Consider the following 21,849-nt stretch of genomic DNA (forward strand, 5'->3'; position numbering starts at 1 on the left):
GAAGAAAAAAGTCACATTTTGTAATACTGTTTTTTACAAAACTGCTTTTCAAAAATGTTTCCATTGCCAGGCTTACTAGTGTGTACCTGCAATCCCACCTACTTGGGAGGCTTAGGCAGGAGGATTACATGTTTGAGACCAGACTTGGCAATTTAGTAAGATCCTGCCTCAGAATCACAAAAAGTTTTAAAATGAGCTGGGACTATGTTGCTCAATGGTAGAACACCTGGATTCAATCCCAATATGGCAAAAAAAAAAAAAAAAAAAAAATCCCCCCAGTTTCTGAAAACTTATACATTACAGATTAGTCACACTGAATGACAATTATGAGCTATTATAATCCACTTGTGACTCCTTCATGTATATATGTAACAGATAAGGATTTGGAAGAACTCATTAAATTATAAGGACAGTGCTATGAATGATGTCACAGGTCATTTCCTAGGGTTACACAAAACCCTTACTCAAAATTCTTTGACATTGGCTATTAGCTAAGAGAACAGAGAAACAGTTTTAATAAAACTTAAGATGTGGATCCACAAGTGTGTGCCCACGCAGTTTTAGGTTCTTAAGTATATGTGACTCCCCTGCATCAGTACATCTTGGGATCAGTACATTGCATAGAGGGTTTTCTGGTCTTAAGGTATTGACTTCAACATGGTTTCAGATACCAGTGCTGTGCCTGCTTCCTAGATCTGGTGGATGGATGGCTCCAGTTAGGGCCATGTGAAATAAAATTCAAGGGAAGTAGACATAGAAAGCAAAGAAAATGGACAAAGTAGAGATTGTAAATCCTCGACCAATGGCCAGATTTGGTCTGTAAATGTGTTTTGTTTGACCAGCACAATATTTTTTAATATTAATATTTTATTAAGTATTAATATTTTTAATTAGTAACTAATTTGTTGTCAAAAAATTTAATGCACAAAATCATGGCTGCTGCATTCTCATGCAAACTAGAAGATCTGGCAACTTGGTCCTGTATTTCCATGTGGTAGTCATCAGCTAGTGCTGAATAGAAGCTGTCTGTATTAGATTGGAACATTGTACTTTTTGGTTATCTCAGTCCCACCCCTCGTTATTGTTTTTCTTTAAGTAGAAATAAGAGGAGAGCTAAATCTTACTTAGACTTCCATCTGTGTTAAAATTGCAAATAGCAGGTTGAAGACATGGCATATTTCAGTATAAGTGAGAGATGGTATTAGTTTTCTAGAGCTGCCATAACTAAGTACCACAAGTGGAGAGGCTTTAAACAACAGAATTTTTTCCTACAGTTTTGGAGGCTAGAAATCTGAAATCAATTGGCAAGGCCAAGTCACTCAGAGGCCCATAGAAGAGGATCCTGCCTTATCTAGTTTCTGGAAGCCTCGGGCATTTCTTACTATATGACAGCATAAATCCAATCTCTGATCCTGTCTTCTCATGATTGTCTTCCATTCTGTATGGCAGTGTCCAAATTTTCTCCTTAGAAGGATACCAGCCAAATTGGATTAGGACCCAGCCTAATCTGGTATGACCCCATCTTGATTAGATTTCATTTGCAAAGACTGCTTTCAAATGAGGTCACATTCACAGGTACCAGGGTTAGTACTTCATGTCATTTATGGGAACATAATTTAACCCATGATAGATGACATATATCTTTGTGGAAAGAGGAAAAATTAAGAGCAGGGATACTTTAATCAGAGTGTCCACATTCAAATTTACAGCTTATTTGCTTTGTGGTTTTAGACAAGTTGATTTCTCAGAGCCTCAGTGTCTTTATCTGTAAAATGGGGATAATGGCACCTGATTCATAGGTTTGCATTGAAAGACAAAATAAGTTAATATTTATATAAAGCACTTAGAAGAGTGCCTGGCACATACTATATGCTCAGTAAATCAATTTTTTGTCATTATAATTTTTGTCATTAACTTATTCATACATAAATGTATACATAGAGTATCAGTGCACACACAAAAAAACTATTAATAGGATAGCCTAATGAAAGAAAATATGGATACACTAAAGGTAGTAGGTATAAGTAGTGCATGGAAACAAAACTTGAACCAGAGAGAGAGGCTGGAATTTTAATAAAATGTTATTTTTAATGCAAATTATTGCAATATGTCAAAAACAATTTAGCCTGCTCCCTCTTTTAGATTACCTGCCTAGCCCCTGTGTGCACTTGAAGCTGACTGAAATCCCAAGAGAGAACTTTAAACCCAGAAGTATAGATGCTGACTATTGGGTTGGTAAGCACAAGTGGCCTGTAGATAATAATGAGGCAGTTCCTCTGGGGAGAATGCCTATGGAACCGATATCTAAGCATTCCTACCTGTCTCTTGGGAAGCATGATCTTACCTTCTACCTGCTTCCCCAAAATCTTTAGGTTTAAGTAATTCTGATCTCTAATTTTGGCTCAGAGATTGAGGTTGAATAATTTTTTTAAAAAATTTAAATCATACTTTTATTTTGAGGTGTATTTTTTTACTCTTTGACATAGACTTGATATAAGAAAATCATACAACTTGAACTTTATTAAAAACCGAGACAAGAGCACTGATAAAATTTAAAGCAACTGCAAGAATGTTTGAAGTACCAGGAAGGAAGCTGTTCTGTAGGTGATTGGCTGTTGGATTTGTAGTACTACAGAATATATATATCTCATTCTCAAAGATAGTGCTACCTTAGAAACATGCAAATATCAAATAAAGTCAAAGTATCTTACCCAAATGGTGGAAGGGACATATATATGTATGTTAATTCTGATTTGTGACTTTATTTGAATAAAGGAAATTAAGCTATTTAATTTTTGGTAAATGAGTAGAATTTTATAGTTTTGAGTATCAATAATTGGAACATTTAGATTCAATGATGTATCCATCAGGACTCCTTCATCACTGAAAGGAAGCCAGCTTAAACCAGCTTATGAAAATAAAGGGAACTTAATTGTTTATGTAATTGTGATTTCCAGAAGTGCATCTGACTTCAGGCATGGTTACAGCCAGGAACTCAAATGATCTCATCTGGATTCTTCTTTCAGCTTGGCTGATTTCTTTATTTGTCATTCGTCAGAGGCATATGGCCAGTAAGCTGATCACTAGCAATTTAAGATTGTCTTCCTTCTGGTTTAATAATTCCAACTAAGAGAACTTGTCAGGCCAAATATCCACCTATCTGCCTCAAAGAAGATGTGCATTGACTCTGTTTGACCACTTGTGTGGCCATTTGAAAAATCAGTGTGACCTAGGAATGGTATATACTGGTGGGCCAGCCTGGTCTGCTATAGGAGAGGGACACTGCCCAGTGACTGTAAGCCTCACTGGGATCTCATGCAGTGGGAGAGGCTTTCTCAAGGGAAATAGGAAAAGGGAGATGAGAATGTGTTCTCAGTAAACCAAGACGGACATGACTTCAAATCATTATAAATGGTATGTGAAATAATTCACATAGTAATTTTTGGCTTTACAATGGCAGTGAAACAACTTTCTGCTGCCTTCTACAAAAGAAATTTATATAAAAACAAAGAGTATAGATGCAAAAATTCCAGCTCTTTATTTGATGAGAGGTAGGTGACCTCAATAACTCTGATGCATAAGCTTTGAAGACAGAAAGATTTGATGCTATGACTAGGTATAACAAAGGAATGTGAAATTCTAATCACTAGAGAGACAATGGCAGTGTTATCAGGGGACTAGAGAAGGAGGTGTGGCTTGGTGTTAAAAGCATATCATCAGCTGAAAGTCTGTCTCAGGACTAGTTGGACTCTTATGTCCTCACCTCACTCCAGCCAGAAAAAAAACTGTCTTCTCTATATCTTAGGAATTGGAAGCTTTCTTCTCTGGAAGAAACTATGAGAATCTATAGACAGTGACAGTGGACAGTAGGGTTAAGGGAAAGTCTGCCCTGCTTGCTGGTAGAGATCCAGAAAAAAGAAATGTCACGAACAACAGCTTATTATCAATACTCAAATGGAAACATTAGAATGAAGGCAGGATTTGCAAAATGTCATTTTTTTCCTTGTCCTGGCATAGGATGATTTGAAGTGACAAAGTTTGGGTTGTAATCTCTTAAAATGATTGGTCTTTATTTTTCAACATGTGTAAAGCTGAATAATTTGAACAACAAAGTATTAGACTGTTAGCTTTTGTCATACCTTTCACCAATGATGAAGAAAGAGTTGTGAAGGCTGTTTTCTTCTAAAAATTTGAGGAGGCATCAAAATTTGAAATTTAGCATACATGTACTTTAAATTATCTTACATTACTTTAAAAATACTATTTTTAAGATTCAGTAAATACTATTCTTGTCTATGTAACTAATAAAATGTGTTATATTAAAAATCTTCAAATTACAGTTCGGGATTTTTGTACATTCTAAATTTTAGTCTGTAAATATTATAAAAGCGTTGAAATTCTGAAGCATTGTCAGGTCGCCACCTTTTGAATTGGTTTCTAAAGCTTAATGAAATGGAAGGCAAATGTCTTTCCCTTCTTAAAACAAGAAGTTTTATTTTATTCTTTGTTGTAGTATAATGAGACCAAAATAATGTGAAAAATTAAAAATGAAATTGCACCAGAATTTTATTTGCCAATATAACTTTTTTAAAAAAATTGTGCTGCATTGCTTTTGCTGAAAAACCAGATCAACTAATCCATATGAATTCTCTATTTTTAAGAGGATTTTTGTGGTTTTGTTTTGGCTTAGTGAGGTCAAGAATTTTAAATTAGAATTATAGAATTGGAAGGTATCCCTCTTATTCATTTTACAAATGAAAGAACTCAAGTCCTGAGAAGTCATAATTTATCCAGGGTCACAAGCTAATAGTGAGGGTCAGATGAGAATCAGGGCCTCCTGGCCATCAGTTCAGTGATTTTTATAAAAGACTTCTTGGGTTTATTTTTACTACCATCACTTTATGTGCAGTATCCATAATTTATTGCATTAGGCTCAGTTAGCAAATTACAAGTTTTTGTTTAATCCTCTAAAGCTGAAGGAACCTCTGGGATTAGGAATACTGACAGTGACAGAAAGCATGGATAGCAGGAAGCATTTTTAAGACTCTTTGGCTGGGGTGGGGGCTGTCCCTTGGTTAGACTCTGATCCTGCTCCCTACCAGGAACTCCTGTGTTTATTTTTCTCTAGTACTTGATTCTGCCTTCTGGAAGATTCTTCCTTGACCATTTTTTTCACCTACAGTCACACTTATGTGGGCATTGGGAAATATGTCCTTTATTTCCTATTTTTTGTCCATGCATTTAAACATTATTTTAAGAGTCTCTCAAAGGCTTACATATAATGCAACATTTGTGGGGCCTTTGGCCATGTTATTTCCCCAAACTTAGCTATTTTTTTTATCTATCTTACTGCAGTAAATTCCATGTGCTAGTAAGAGTGACTACATGTTCCAAACTGGCAAGGACAGTCTTATTTTATGTCCCTTGTCTTGGCAGGTTAAGTAATAATGCCCTTTTCTACACTCAGAGCTATCCCAGTTTGGACAGTGAATTGTATAATTACTCTAGGCAATAGCACACCAAAAAAAAAAAAACAAAAAACCAAAAACCCTCCAAGCCTGATTTGTTCCTTCGCTTTCTTATATTTCTGTCTCTTTCTCAACCTACTGGGGGTTCTTATTGGACCATTTGAAATGTGTTTTATCTGAAGTTAATATACTTAACTTAATCTGCAGCAAGGTTAAATTCCTCTGTTTACCAGAGAAAGCATAAGGAACCATATTTTGTTCAAAGTTTTTTTTTTTTTTTTAAGTCTTCTTTTTCAATGTGTGAAATCCAGAAGCAGTCAGCTTTTCTACCTCTGAGAGTCCCTCAGATTTCTAGATTCTCAGTTTCCTTTCATTGCTACTCTCAAATCTTTTAGTGCTTGTCTCTTCACATTTCTTTATTATAAATCTTTGATAAAGACAGCAAATAGTACTTTGTAATTCAGACATTCTGTTTTCCATTTCTTTTCTCTATAGACATGGGTTTGGTAGACAATTGCATTTGTAAAAATGGAGGTATTCAGTCATCCCTAGGAATCCTCAGGGAATTGGTTTCAAGACCCCTCCCCAAGATACCAAAATCCACAGATATTCAAGTCACTTATGTAAAATGGTATAGTATTCACATATAACTTACACATATCTTCCTGTGTACTTTAAATCATCTCTAGATTATTTAAAATATATTGTTTATGAATAACAACAAGACAAAGTCTGTACATGTTCAGTATATACACATTGGTTTTCAAATAGTTTGAATTCACAGTTATTTGAACCCAAAGATTCGAAGCACAAAAACACAAGAGCTGACTGAAATTTACAGGCAATACGTGCATAGCTTTTAAGTGCTCAGTTCAATGAGTTTTGACAACTGTAACCATTACCCAAAATAAGATACGGAACATTTCCATCACTCCAGATGGATAACCCTTTCCAGTTATTTCCCCGCTTTATACCTCTGGAGCAACTACCTTTTCACTTCTGTCACCAAGGATTATTAGTTTGGCAAGCAGTCTTTTTATTAAATGTTTGGCAAGCAGTCTTTTTATTAAGTGCTTTGTGACTATATGGCATAACTACCTTACTACCTTTTACTTGGTTTCTTCATTTCTAGCTACTAAGCAATTACTATATACTTTAGAGCTTTTCATCTGTGCCTTCCTTAAATATATTGTAGTTGTTTGTTTATTTCTTTTATTAATTTGGGAAAGCTAACTGCTATAATAAGTAGACCCCAAAATTTATTAATAGCTTAAACCCAATTAAAGTGTATTTACCGCTAATGAAATAAAGTACCAAAGGCATTTGTGATCAATAGATAACTGTCCATAACCTGGGCCTTTGAGTTCTTTAGCAACTGGGGAACGAACATGAACACACCTTATCTGCTTCTGAAAAACTGCAATCCAGAAGTTGACACTCAGTCACTTCCACTGATATTTTTCTGGAGAGTACTATTCACAAAGCTACATCTGGAACAAGGGACAAAGACCTGGAAATGTAAACTCTGGCAGGGTAAATGTTTCCCAGTGACAGCCCCAACACTATAACGGGGAAAAGTGATGTCTGGATAGTTAATGTCACAGCTTTTATTTTATTTTAATGATACAATACCACATTGCATTTCTTTTTTGTCATGGTACTTACTTTTTTTGTATTATATGTTCTTTTATGTTTTCTATATAAACATTTCAGAATTTAAAACTGAAATAAAATGGTATTGCTTTCTCTATGATAAAAATGCTAAAGAGCAAAACGAAGTTATTTTCCCTTGATTATTCTGATAAAATTAAAATTAGTTTTGGGCATCAACAGATATAATTTTAACTTTTAAAAGACATAAAAGCCTGATCTCACCATTTTATTCAAAATTGGGCTAGAAAGCCCAGCCAGCAGAGTAAGTAAAAGGGAGGCAGAGAGGAGCCTAAGAGAAAAGGTGCAGGAATGGAAAGAAGGAAAAAATACATCATCATTGGCATTGATATAGTTGTCCATGTGGGAAACTGTCAGAACACTACAACTAAATTATTAGAGTTAATGAATTAGGAAGATTTTTTAAAATACAGAATCAGCGTAGGAAAAACAGTTGCTTTTCTATAGAACAGAAACAAACAACAAAATAGAAAATAATGATAACCATTAATATCCTACATAGCCATGGATTATTTATCAAAATTAAGAAGTTAACATTGATAGAGTAATGTTAACTAAATTACAAGCTTTCATTCAGGTTTTCCCAGTTTTTCTTTGACACATTTTTTGTTTCAGGATCAATTCAGGACACCACTTGCATTCGGTAGCCATATCTCTTCAGTCTTCTCCCGTTTGTGGAGTTTGTTGCTGTTGATGCTGCTGTTTTCCTTGTCTTTTCCAGGCTTTATACTTTTGAAGAGTAGTGGTCATGTCTTTTTTAGAATGGGACTCAATTTGATTTTGTCTTATGTTTTCTCATGATTATGTCACTTCATATCAGAGAGTAAATTACATCAACATGATTTATTGCTGGTGGTGTTAACTTTGTTCACTTGGTTAAGATGGTCTCTGCCAGAGTTCTCCACAGTAAAGTTACTACAGTGTTCCCCTTTTATCCATCGGGAACATGTTCCAAGACCTCCAATGGATGTTGAAACTGCTGATAGTACCAAACCCTATAGATACTATGTTTTTTCCTATATATTATCTATAAGAAATTTTAATTTATAAATTAGGCACAGAAAGAGATTAACAATAATAGCTATAATAAAATGGAATAATTACTATTATAATTATATTTATGTAATATAATGTAATTTTTTTATTTTTGAGAGTATATGGTTCTTTGTAATCAGTGAGATATTTTAATCATATGCCTTGCAGTATTGTCACATAGTACTAGGGTTAATCTGTTCTTCCCTATTTTATGCCCTGGTGCTTCTTTAGCACTTTTATGACTATAGATCCTGTTGGGCATCTTCTATCAGAAAAGCCTCGTTTAATCACAGTTGAGTACTTGCTTGGGATGATATATCTTGTTTTATTAATCAACTGCCTCAACTGTGTTAGAAATGCAGCTAAACTCCACAGGTGGATCTCTCCGGTAATTTTTATATTTTTCAGACCAGGACTATTCCTGAGTCTAACCATTCCTTACTTACAGTAAATGGCTTGGTATTACTCACATCACGGGATCCTCTCATGTGTTGTGTAACACAATTCAGTCAATCAGAAGATACTTTGTTTATGTCTTCTGCCCCAAATTTAATGCCTTTTCTTTAAAAAACACTTATCATGCACTTTTATCACCAGCTAGCCAGGCTGGCTACCTAAGCTGGATTCACAAAAGCTGGCTACATTAGTAACTAAGAAAATGGCCAAAAAAAAAAAAAAAAAATCATGCAACACACAGAAATACCTTTTGCTTGCAGAAATCAGGGACAACTCTCAACCTTTAGGGTCCATTGGAAAGAGAGAGAGCATGCCTGAGACTCTATTTATTGAGGGGAAGATACTTTTGAAAGTTCCACCCAAATGATGGAAGGGTTGGGTTTCAGGGGGGTGTAGCCCGTCCCATTGGGTGACTGCCCACTCTCGGAGCTTCATTCCCCTGCTGACCAGAGGTGAGGTCCACCTGCTTTAGTGCACAGTGGAAGACAGTCCCACACCTCTATCACTTAAGGATAAGGGTACATGTTCATTCCTATGTGGCAGCTCCCCACATATACCCCCTTTTTTATATGTAAATACACCGAAGGGTTATAACTCCCAGTCACTGGATTCTTTGTCTGAGGATGTCATGACCTCCTATTGTGACATTCAATTAACTTCAAAAGATCCAGGTTATTATTATTACTCTGACAAACACTCACTAGAAGATTTTTAATCTTTTCCCAATTTTATTGGGAAGCATTGTATTTGGCCATAGTAACACAGACATATTTATAATTAGCATGGCATTCAAGCCTTGCCTTAAACCATAGAGCAGAGATCTCATTTGTATTATTTATTACAGTGGCTTCTAGAGCGTACAACTTAGTTTCAATCCTTCCATCAATATTCATCTGACTATGGAGGATCTGGGAAGTAATTTAAGCCAAATTATTAAGAATATTTACATTTGTAAGTTTAAAACATAGCCACAAAGGCTGTAATTGTAGAAACAATGAATAAATTTAAAGTAGTCACTTTAAGGATCATGAGATCAAGAGCTTGCCTAGGTCTGTTTAATTGGCATGCACCTGTTTCGAAGGCTGAACATTAAATTCAGCATACCATGGTTCTGAAATGTTAGCTGGCAGTAGGACAAAGGAAGGTTGATGAAAGATCAGTGTTCTTTTCCTCTATTATACCTAATGATACAATTAGATAAGTTGCATTTTTTATAGGCTACAGGATATTTATCATCCTTTCTCTTAATTCTCACATTGAAGAATTCTCTTAGGTTTGTCAGTAATGCAAAAATTTTGGGGCAGAAGTTAAGCATCAGACACCCTTATGGATGCCATCTCTCTAAAGGTTAAAGCCTCTAGGAGTCATGGCATCCTCATGTAATTGTCTTTGTCAATTCTAGGAGACCAGTCTAAAATATACCCACTATTTTTAGACACCTTATGTTATACTGGCAAGACATTTGCACAATCCATCCACTTAGGAATGGTGCCAATTTTATTGTAGAATGATTAGGGCAATAATATGTTGGTAGATACTTTATGTAAATAACTGGCCTGTATAGAAAAATTCGATTTTAATAATCTTTCTATTTTGACAGTTGTCCAGATATGTCAGTGTAGTCTTAATTTCCAAGGACCAGCATGATTGGCTGGTTTAGGTTACCCATATGCTGTCTTCCCCCCCCCCCCCCCGAAAGATACTCTTAGACAGCCAGCATTTTTATCATGGGAACAACATATAGGTATAGCTGACCATTATAGTCAGTACAATTAATCTAGTCACATGGATGAATTTTCTAGTCCACACCGTAAAGTACATTAAAAAGTGCACTTGGGAAATGGGTCCACAGAAGTCTCTTCATAAGTTTTACCTACCTGACAAGCTCGTTAAGCTGCATGGCTGTAAACTCTGCAGCTAGAGATTTACCTTCCTATATCAGGTTTTTCAGCCATTTCCAGGATAACAGGTTTAGACTGTTTTGAAATCTGATTTAACTTACTAAATCATATTCAGCAGCAGTAAGACTTTTAATATCACAATTTAAGAAAAAATTTTGAAATATTTGTAAGATTTAGTATGTGTATATAGGATCCTGTTTTCCCCCTTATTTCTTTGTTAAAATTGAATAGAGGCTTGGCATAAGTTATACTATCATTAGGTGAATAGTATAGTACAAGTATTTAAATAATAAGAAAAGATTTATTATCTCTAGCTGGTTATGAAACTTGACAAAAGTCATTTAAAGGGACCATAGTAAATAGAAACTTAATCTTTACCAAATATACGACTTGATTTTAATAGAATTATCCAAAATGAAGAATGTAATAAGTTGTATATAAAAATTTGTGTTGTGAAATTAGCTCTAGATTAACTTAAATGACTCTCTTAATTTGGAATGAGGCTAGAGCCAGAGTTTTAAACTTAAGAATGGTGTCCTTTACTAGCAGCATGAGAAATATATAGAGACATCTTTCCAAAATAGAAAATATATGTTTAATAAACATAGGAAAAATATTTTGTTTTTTTACCATTAACAAAAACTGAAATAGAAAACTGAATATCCCTTTATTTACTAATCCATTAAAATTGTTATTATTGTTATCAAACTTAATGCTGACCTAAGTATGTGGAGTTAGTACTTCAAAAATTGATGGGCAAAAATAAGTCAATAGTATTGTTTGAGACCGTGATCTGATTTAGAATTTTATATGGCATTAAGCTAGCAATGACATTTTGAGGGATTCATGTCAAAACAGTCTTTATGTATAAACAGTTATATGAACATGTTTAATAACTTGATGTAATAAGCTCTAATAATTATGTATAGTTTGTGTCTTTACTAATTTTTAAAATACCAATGTATGATGTAGGGCACTACCTTGTTTTTAAAGTAAAGAATGGGCTTATCACATTTAAGTTCTGTATTGAGATAAACTAGTGGCTGTTGAGCTGACTTGTTTATGGCTGTCTGTCTAATATTTTAGGGGTGACTATTTTTAGAGTTATTTTTCTCTGTGATAAACTGATGACAGGGGCTCAAAGTAAACCCTGTTTCAGTGTTATAGAGGCTTTCAAAGTTTTTTTTTTAATAACTTAAAAGAGGAGTAACATTTTTATTTAGGAAGTTTATTTCTTTTGGCATCAAGACTAGTATTTTGGTCTTTTTCTATCTTTATGTTTTTTTTCTTTTATTTGATCTCTATTTAAATTATGGTGTAACATCTAAATTTGCGTAGGACCATGTTAGTTTCTGCAATCCCTTGAAAATGGGTGGCCCTCTATAAATTTAGGGTGCTATGTACTGTCTCTTTGAGTTTCATAAAAACAGTAGGATTTTTCTAAAGGCTTACTAAAATAATAATAATTATTATTATAATAATTATATATAATATATTGTTATATAATTATAAATTAATATTATTTTATATTACCTGTTGGATCCTGTTTATCCCTGGGGAATTGTCTGTGCTCCAAACAACCAGGTTTGTCCCTATTCTGTGTTTTTGGGACAAGATTAAGATAGATCTTTTTAAAATTGTTCTTAGGATGGCCTTCTATTTTAAATTTTAGCTAAGTAATAGCATAATATCTAGGTGAGGTCAGACATCTGGCATAAGTTCTGAAATATATTTGGATCTCTTGAAAATCTCTCTGAATTTGTTCTTATCTGTATTAAGCTAGAGAGGTTTCTTTTGTTTAAGGCCTTGTCTCATGGTAGTGACTGAGGCCAGACCTACAATATATGAAAATAAGACACCTCTTTTGATCATTGTAATTCATTTTGATGTTACATGTAAAATGGATAAATTAAAATAACCTTTAATCCCTTCCTGAGAGAAGGTCTCAAAATATCTTTATATTTCATAATATTATCCTTTAAATGGATCAGTGTCTCTCAGTTGTCTTTAAAAAATATGATTAAGGGTACTTCCCAATGAAGGGAGCTGCATATAAGTCTGATAATATATCTTGTGGGTAATAGGTCCAGTCAGAGAACCCTACATGATACAAATGAATTCCCAATAAAATTTGTAGCTTCTGTTGCTCAAAATTAACATATAGCCTTAATTTGGAGAACATCAGTTTTAATAAAATGTTCTCTTAAATCTCACAGATATTTTAGAAACTTATATATTTAACAAACAAAATTAATATGTAAGAATTAGCAGTAATTATCATAATTATGATGTTTTCAAATCAATTAAATGTAGTCTTTGAAGAGAAGTTTCAAAATTCAAACTCAAGGTAATATTTGAAGACATTTATTGTTTAATCAAGGATGTGTGAATCTTAATTCACTATAAATTATTCCTTGTTTAAACAGCAAGAATCACTAGGCATAAACAATGTTTCAATAAGTTCTGTCATTCAAAATTTGGACAAAAATCTTTATTTACATCAGCATAATAAGATCAGGGAAAAGCCTGAAATATCCTAAAACTGATCATTTTATATATTTATAGTCAGTTCAGTTATATATGAATCTGTTTTTCAATTACCTTAACTTCTTATATCACTGTCTAGATAATCACATAAAGATTTCTATGTTCAGGGGCTGGGGTTGTGGCTCAGTGGTAGAGTGCTCACCTAGCACGTGTGAGGCCCTGGATTCGATCCTCAGCACCACATAAAAATAAAATAAATAAAATAAAGATATTGCGTTCAACTACAACTAAAAAATAAAATAAGAAATATTATTTTTAATTGATTTTATTTTTTAAATACATGACAGTGGAATGCATTACAATTCTTATTAAACATATAGAGCACAATTTTTTATATCTCTCTATATAAAGTATGTTCACACCAATTCATACCTGTACTTGGATAATGATATCCATCACATTCCACCATTATTGCTAACCCCCTGCCCCCTCCCTTCCTCTCCTACCCCTCTGCCCTATCTAGAGTTTGTCAATTCCTCCCATGCTCCCCCTCCCTACTCCACTATGAGTCAGTGACCTTGTATCAGAGAAAAAGTCAGCATTTATTTGGGGGTGGGGTGGGGGGAATTGGCTAACTTCACTTAGCATTATCTTCTCCAGTGCCATCCATTTACCAGCAAATGCCATGATTTTATTCTCTTTTATTGCTGAGTAATATTTCATTGTGTATATATGCCACATTTTTTACTCCATCTACTGAAGGGCATCTAGGTTGGTTCCACAGTTTAGCTATTGTGAATTGTGCTGCTGTAAGCATTGATGTGGCTGTGTCCCTGTAGTATGCTGTTTTTAAGTCCTTTTAGTATAGACCGAGGAGAGGGATATCTGGGTCAAATGGTGGTTCCATTCCCAGTTTTCTAAGGAATTTCCATACTACTTTCCATATTGGTTGCACCAATTTGCAGTCTCACCAGCAATGTATGAGTGTGCCTTTTTCTCCATATCCTCGCCAACACTTATTATTGTTTGTCTTCATAATAGCTGCCATTCTAACTGAAGTGAGATGCTATCTTAGAGTAGTTTTGACTTGCATTTCTCTAATTGCTAGAGATGATGAACAATTTTTCATATATTTGTTGATTGATTGTGTATCCTCTTCTGAGAAATATCTGTTCATGTCCTTGGCCCATTTATTGATTGGGTTATTTGTTTTTTTGGTGCCTAGCTTTTAGAGTTCTTTATATACCCTAGAGATTAATGCTATAGCTGATGTGTAAGGGGCAAAAATTTGCTCCCAAGATGTAGGTGCTCTCTTCACCTCACAGATTGTTTCTTTTGCTGAGAAGAAACATTTTAGTTTGAGTCCATTTCATTTATTGATTCTTGGTTTTACTTTTTGCACTATAGAAGTCTTATTAAGGAAGTTGAGGCCTAATCCCACATGATGAAGATTAGGGCCTCCTTTTTCTTCTATTAGACGCAGGGTCTCTGGTTTAATTCCTAGGTCCTTGATCCACTTTGAGTTGAGTTTTGTGCATGGTGAGAGAGAGGGGTTTAGTTTCATTTTTTGCGTATGGATTTCCAGTTTTCCCAGCACCATTTGATGAAGAGGCTATCTTTTCTCCAGTGCATGTTTTTGGCACCTTTGTCTAATATAAGATAATTATAATTTTGTGGGTTAGTCTCTGTGTCCTCTATTCTGTACCGTTGGTCTACTAGTCTGTTTTGGTGCCAATACCATGCTGTTTTTAACAAAAACAGTTAACAACTATTGCTTTGTAGTATAGTTTAAGGTCTGGTATAGTGATGCCACCTGCTTCATTCTTCCTGCTAAGGATTGCTTTAGCTATTCTGGGTTTCTTATTTTTCCAGATGAATTTCATGATTGCTTTTTCTATTTCTATTAGAAATGCCATTGGGATTTTGATCAGAATTGCATTAAATCTGTATAGTGCTTTCGGTAGTATGGTCATTTTGATAATATGAGTTCTGCCTATCCAAGAGCAAGGTAGATCTTTCCATCTTCTAAGGTATTCTTTAATTTCTTTCTTTAGAGTTCTATAGTTTTCATTGTATAGATCTTTCACCTCTTTCATTAAGTTGATTCTCAAGTATTTATTTTATTTATTAATTTTTTGAGGCTACTGTAAACGGGGTAGTTTTTCGCATTTCCCTCTCAGAGGATTTGTCACTGATCTGCAGAAATTCATTTATGGGTGCTGATTTTATATCCTGCTACTTTGCTGAATTCATTTATTAGTTCTAGAAGTTTTCTGGTGGAGCCTTTTGGGTCTTCTAGGTATAGAATCATATTGTCAGCAAATAGTGCTAATTTAAGTTCTTTTCCTATACGTATGTCTTTAATTTCTTTCTTCTGTCTAATTGCTCTGGCAGTATTTCTAGAACTATATTAAATAGGAGTGGTGAAAGAGAGCATCCCTGTCTTGTTCCAGTTTTTAGAGGGAATGCCTTCAATTTTTCTCCATTTAGAATGATGTTGACCTGGGGCTTATATAGCCTTTATGATGTTGAAATATGTTCCTGTTATCCCTAGATTTTCTAGTGTTTTGAACAGGAAGGGGTGCTGTATTTTGTCAAATGCTTTTTCTGCATCTATTGAGATGATCATATGATTCTTATCTTAAGTCTATTGATGTGATGAATTACATTTATTGATTTCCTTATGTTGAACCAACCTTACATTCCTGGGATGAATCCCAGTTGATCATGGTGCATGATCTTTTTGATGTTTTTGTATTTGATTTGCCAGAATTTTATTGAGAATTTTTGTATCTATGTTCATCAGAGATATTGGTCTGAAGTTTCTTTCTTTGATGTGTCTTTGCCTGGTTTTGGAATCAGGGTGATATTGGCCTCATAGAATAATTTTGGAAGTACTGCCTCTTTTTCTATTTCCTGAAATAAATTGGTATTAGTTCTTCTTTAAAGGTTTTGTAGAACTCGACTGTGTATGCATCCCATCCTGGGCTTTTCTTGGTTGGTAGGCTTCTGATGGCATCTTCTATTTCATCACTTGATATTGGTCAGTTTAAATTGTATATATCTTCCTGATTCAATCTGGGCAAAAAAAAGAAAATTATTTATTCAGGAAAATCTTTCTATCATTAAAATTTAGAATATATAAAAGCCTTTTCTTTTTACCCAGAGATAATTTCTTTCTTCCTCTTAGGACTCTTCCAATTTCTTATTCTCTATACAGAAGTATTTCTTTCTCTCTCCTACTAGAATTCTTCCTTGGTTATATTTTGGAATAATTCCTGTAAATCTTAGAATCTAAACAATTGTTGTATTTTAATAAGAAGAGTTACTTCAAATGAAATGTAGCCAAGGCTTTTTGGATATCTCTGTTTACAGAATTATATCTATCATTTTATAAAAACCTGAACAATAATTTAGGAATTAGAGATTACTTGATGGTTATATGTCAACCTTATAATTTAATGAGTATTTCTTGGAATAAATATTTTATAGTAAATTACATTTACCTTAAATATCTCTAAAAAGCAGAGCATCAGATAAATGCATGTATAAAAAAATATAAATTATATGATTCCTGTTGAGGGAAAATGATTAGAAGCAAATAGACATATATTAATTATCCTCTAAATTAAAGACTATACATTATTTACGTAACTGGGAAAATATGCATTAAGAATAAAAGTATAGCTTATAATTATGTAATCATAAATCTTATGAAACCCTGTGCTTCTTAAAAGTATTTGGATCCATTTTAACTTACTTTTAACTAGGAGTTCACCCTTATATCTAGGTGATGTCACATCATGCAGTTAAAATAAGATCCTTGTGCATACATTTATGTATTTTTTGTATTTACATAGTAGAAGTGAAAAGAATAAGGATTCTTTGGTCGTCATGGGATCACTGTGAGAAAAGATCTCAGATTGCTGGCTTTCTGTCCTCATGACAAGCAAATGCACCCCATAACTTTTAAAAATGAAATTAAGCTATAAGCATATGCATAGTATCTCATTAATGTAACGTTATCTTTGCAATTTCTCCTTAATAATATAGCCATAGAAAATTCCTGGAGGAACCTGTAGGATAAAAAATCAGATTATTTAGCTTTGAGAACAAGTCAGGCTGAGAGCTGCAGTGGAAGAGTTTGCTGAATTAGATTTTGTCTGAAAATAAATATTTTTGTTAAAGGGAACATATTAAAAACCATGAAAAGAAATTTTCTGACAGCGGGGCACAGCTTTCGTAACTCCAGTTGTCAGCCTGTGGGAGACAGATAGTATAGGTTAGTGGTTGGGCAGTGGGAGTGGAAGTCCTGTTTGAGTGGTGGTAGTAAGGTAGTAAGGTGGTAGGAAGGTCACTTGGTTGGGGGATTCTTCCAGGTTTTGCTGGAAGAATCCAAAGTTTTGCTTGAAATTGTAGGATTTTTACTCCCTGTGTTGTCTCTTCTGACCATGGCAGTCCTTGGTTGAAGCTTGGCAGCGCCCAGCAGCACGTGTTTGTGGCTCTGTGCAGTCCAGTCGGTGCTCCTGCGATGGGTTACCATGGTTAGTGTGTAGCGGAGCAGGTCACATTGGCATCTGGACCAACAAAGGACCCTTTGGCTGGCTGCGCCTTGCCTGTCCCGTTGCCCGCTGTTGTGCCCTTTGCCTGGTACCTGGCACTGGGCCTGTTTGTCTGCATTTCCCCACTTCAAATCCCCTTGACCTTTCATGGGCACTCCGCCATTTTCCCTTGGGTTGTGGATGTTCCGGTGGCGGCAACGTGCCCTTGCCTCGCTGTTCCCTCAGGCACCCAGTGCAGGGGGGAGCAGCCAGGCTTGTGTCCCTGTGAGTCCCGGCCAGTGGCCAGCATCCCCCTAATGGTGGCACAAAGCCACAGTGAAAAATGAGCCTCCCCTGGTGCTGCCATATTGTATTGCCTGGGCAGGATCCTTTGAGCTGGTCTCTGTGACTTGTGTTGACCTTAGCACTTTCTCAGTCAGTGGACCGTTTCCCTGCATCTTCCCCTTGCAGTGCCTCCTGCAGATGTCTCAGAAATCTTTCAACTGAAAAGCAGGCTCCAGCAACAGAAGCTGGTGCCAATATCCTGCACATGGACATTGTGGGCCAGATTAGGTTATCTAAGGAGCAAAAGTATTGCTGGCAGTGGGTCTGCAAGGATAAGTTAAAGACCCCATAGGGAAGAGCAGCCAAAGCCTTACATCTGCATGAGAGTAGCAACTGGGTTACAGCTCACTCAGTTTCAGTATTCGGTAAGGCTGCAGTAAGAGGCTCAGTAGATTTATTAGCCCAATTTAAATTGCCTGAATAATTCTAGAAAGTAATAATCAAATAAAAAAATTTAAATACTTTATTTCTCTAGAAGCATAGATTTCTGGAATTTTAACGTTCCATAATAAAACAATTTTTCCTCTCGCTCTTCTTTCTCTAAACATTAATATCCAGTATACAAATCCAAATTTTCTTATCTAAAACATTTCAAAACACAAAAAATCCACATTAATTCCACAATAAGCCCTAAAAACCATGCCTTTCTTATGAGAGAGAGAGCTACACTTTAACCATATACATATTATCAACTACCTTAAACACAATCCTAGTGGGGACTCCATTTATGGCCAGCTAGCCAGGCTGGTGACATGAGCTGGGTTCACAAAAGCTGGCTACATTAATAACTAAGAAAATGGCAAAAGAAGCATGCAACACACAGAAATACCTTTTGCTTGCAGGAATCAGGGAGGCCTCTCAACCTTAAAGGTCCTTGGAAAGAGAAAGAAAGCATGCCTGAGACCCTATTTATTGAGGGGAAGACACTTGAGAAAGTTCCACCCAAATGAGGGAAGGAATTGAGTTTCAGGGGGGGTGTAACCCAGTCCCATTGGGTGACTGCCCACTCCTGGAGCTTCATTCCCCTGCTGAGCAGAGGTGAGGTCCACCTGTTTTGTCCACTGCTGAAGCCAGTCTCACACCTCCATTACTCAAGGCTAAGGGTACATCCTCACTCGTATGTGGCATCTCCCAATACACTGTGGCCAGAACTTTTGCAGTTTTAGATTTGACAGTGAAAGTAGCATGAATTTCATTTGAAAATTTATTCTTGCTGTAGATCTTAGCAACCTCAACAGACAATTTATTTATTTTTTTTTAAGTTGAGAACCTTTACCTTTTTACTTAATGGAAGCATTTGACAGCTTCTTTTTGACACATCCACATTGCCAGCATCACTGCTTTGGGGCTTTAGGGTCATAATTAAGTAACTAAGGGTTACTCAAATATAAGTACTGTGATACCATAACAGTCAATCTTATAACCAAGACAGCTATTAAATGTATGCAGGTAGTATTTATACTGCATCTATACTATGCATCAGCTGTGTATTCATGTCCCCAGTAGAACAGAGTGAGATTTCATCACACTATTCAGAACATTGTGTGATTTAAACTTATAAATTGTTTATTCCTGGAATTTTCCTTTTAATATATTTGAATCATTGTTGAACTCAGGTAACTGAAACCATGGAAAGAAAAACCAAAAATGGAGAATGGAATCATTGTCTAGAAAATGTAATTTTTTACATTTATAATTTGCCTAGCAATATAATATAAATAATTTTTAATAAGTCTAATACATAATGTCTTAGACCTTTAATGATAAAGTTATGAACTTTTATTAAAAGACATTATTAATTTAATGTGGAGAAACACTACATTAATGAATTAGAACACTTAAATGTTGAAAACAATATTATTTCTCAGTGCACATGGAATCAAATACCTAATATTTGGGGAATTTTAATGTTGTTATTATTAATATTTTTAATATAATAAAATGCTATTATTTTAGTAGCATTTTGATGATACTTGACACTATAATTCTGAACTTATATAGGGTAGTTATTCAAAAATTACAAGTGCATGCCTAAAGAATAAGATGTTTTTCCTGCCCTATATCAAGGAGGTCTGGTTTTCCTGCCTTTATATCATGATTTAATATAAAACCATAGTAATTAAGCTAGTGTATGATTTAGGGATATACAAATTGCCCAATGGAAAACAATAGAGAATTCAGAAACAGATCCACCTGTATATAGAAACTTTGTTTTATTATAAAACTGGTGTGTACTGGTCAATGAAAAGTGGACACAGTTTTCAGTATATGGCTTAAGGCATTAGACTGTGTCCATACGAAAGAGAATGAAGTGGGATTCTCAAGCACAATGGGAAAAAAAAGTTAAAATGTTTTAAATTAACAATTATAATTAAATTTAATTATAAAACTAAAAATTAGAAGAAGCAGAATTCAGGAAAGAAGTTGAAGAAAAACCAAAACTTTCAAAGAAATGAAAACAAGAATTTGAAAGAGTGTAAGAGAAAAAAGATGGTGCAGAAATCAGAGGTCATAGAGATTAGAAATGAGAGAAGTAAATAAATTCAAGTGTACATCTGAAGAAATGATAAAATATCTTAGTTTTAAAATATCAATGTTTACAATACGCCAGGAACTATATCATTAACTTTTCTCATGCTTCTGAGTTATATACCAGAAATCAAAAAGTCATCTATAAATTATTTTAATGATGACTCTAATGACAACTTAATTACCCTATCATCTGTAGGTTACTAAAGACTAGAAATCGTTTGACTTATAGAGGAATTTGCTCTCCCTTTCTCAGCTTGAGGAAATTTTATCAAAAAGGCTTAACTAAGATTTATCAAATGACTGTTATACTTATTACTCTTTTATGTAGAAGCACCCTATTTAATCCAATATACTTAGAAAGGGTTGTAAGAACTATTATTAATTGCAACATATATATGTCAATAAATAATTTTTAGAGAATTTTTTAAGGATCTATCTTAATTATATTTTTAGCAAAGCTTGTAGCTGTAAATAGAGATTACTTAGTTTAGGGAAAATGGCTGCCATTTAATCTAATTTACAAAGCTAGTCTTCATTTTTAAATTTATCTTTCAAATAAGACATCCTTCTTTCAGTAAAAGTCCAACTTGATTTTTTAACTCAAATAAATATGTTAATATATGCCGCCATGACAACCATCACATGGCAGAATTCTAATTCTAATATAGATAAATAGGTAAGGCACAGAGCCCTGCCATGTGTTGCCTGGATACAGTAATGTACTGCTGCCTTCAGTGTTTCTTTGCTTTGTGCTCACTAAAGTCTCCTAGAGAGATGCTTCTTTAACAGTAATCAGGCTGTGGAAGAAGGAAAGGCTTTAGGTAAAATATCATCTCTACTGCTTTATTTTATCTGATTTATAATATTATAATATGGACCCAAATACTCAATTACTTAATAAAATATATATGAGATAGGAAAAGAACAATTTCATTGATTAAAGGAGAATTTATACATAGCATTGTTTTAATTTGTCCCCTTCTTTGGCCACCTGGGGTTTTACATCCCAGGAATTATACATTTCTTTTATAAAGTGGAGGAAAGGTAATTGTGAAGTGGGGAAAGGAGCCAGCATGATAACTTGGCTACCAGCGTATTCCCAGAAAGATCAGTATTAGGAAGAATGAAGGTTGAGGAGCTAGAAATTGGTTGTCTTAAAATGATCTTATCTTGCCTTAAAATTACACATTTCTTGGAAAGTCTTTGTAAAAACCCAAATGTTCCTCAGTTTGAGGGCTACTGACATATGGGACAGGTAAGATAAATTCATTATATGTATAATTGTCAACACAACAATAAAAAACCTAAATTAATGAAACCAATGACTAGATATTAAAATAAAATAAAAGTCAACTTGAATTTAAATATCAAAAGAGCACACTGTGTGCCTTGGCCTTATAAATTTCATGGACC

At 34.6% G+C, this 21,849-nt stretch overlaps 1 protein-coding gene across 16 annotated transcripts in view; it reads left to right on the plus strand.

Moving 5' to 3' along the window:
• The window catches only part of Znf438 (zinc finger protein 438), a 192,600-nt gene that overhangs the window by 93,393 nt on the left and 77,358 nt on the right, over positions 1–21,849 (plus strand). The window lies entirely within an intron of this gene.

The sequence above is a fragment of the Marmota marmota genome, unplaced genomic scaffold, assembly GCF_001458135.2.
Source record: "Marmota marmota marmota unplaced genomic scaffold, marMar, whole genome shotgun sequence".
Taxonomy (NCBI): Eukaryota; Metazoa; Chordata; class Mammalia; order Rodentia; family Sciuridae; genus Marmota; species Marmota marmota.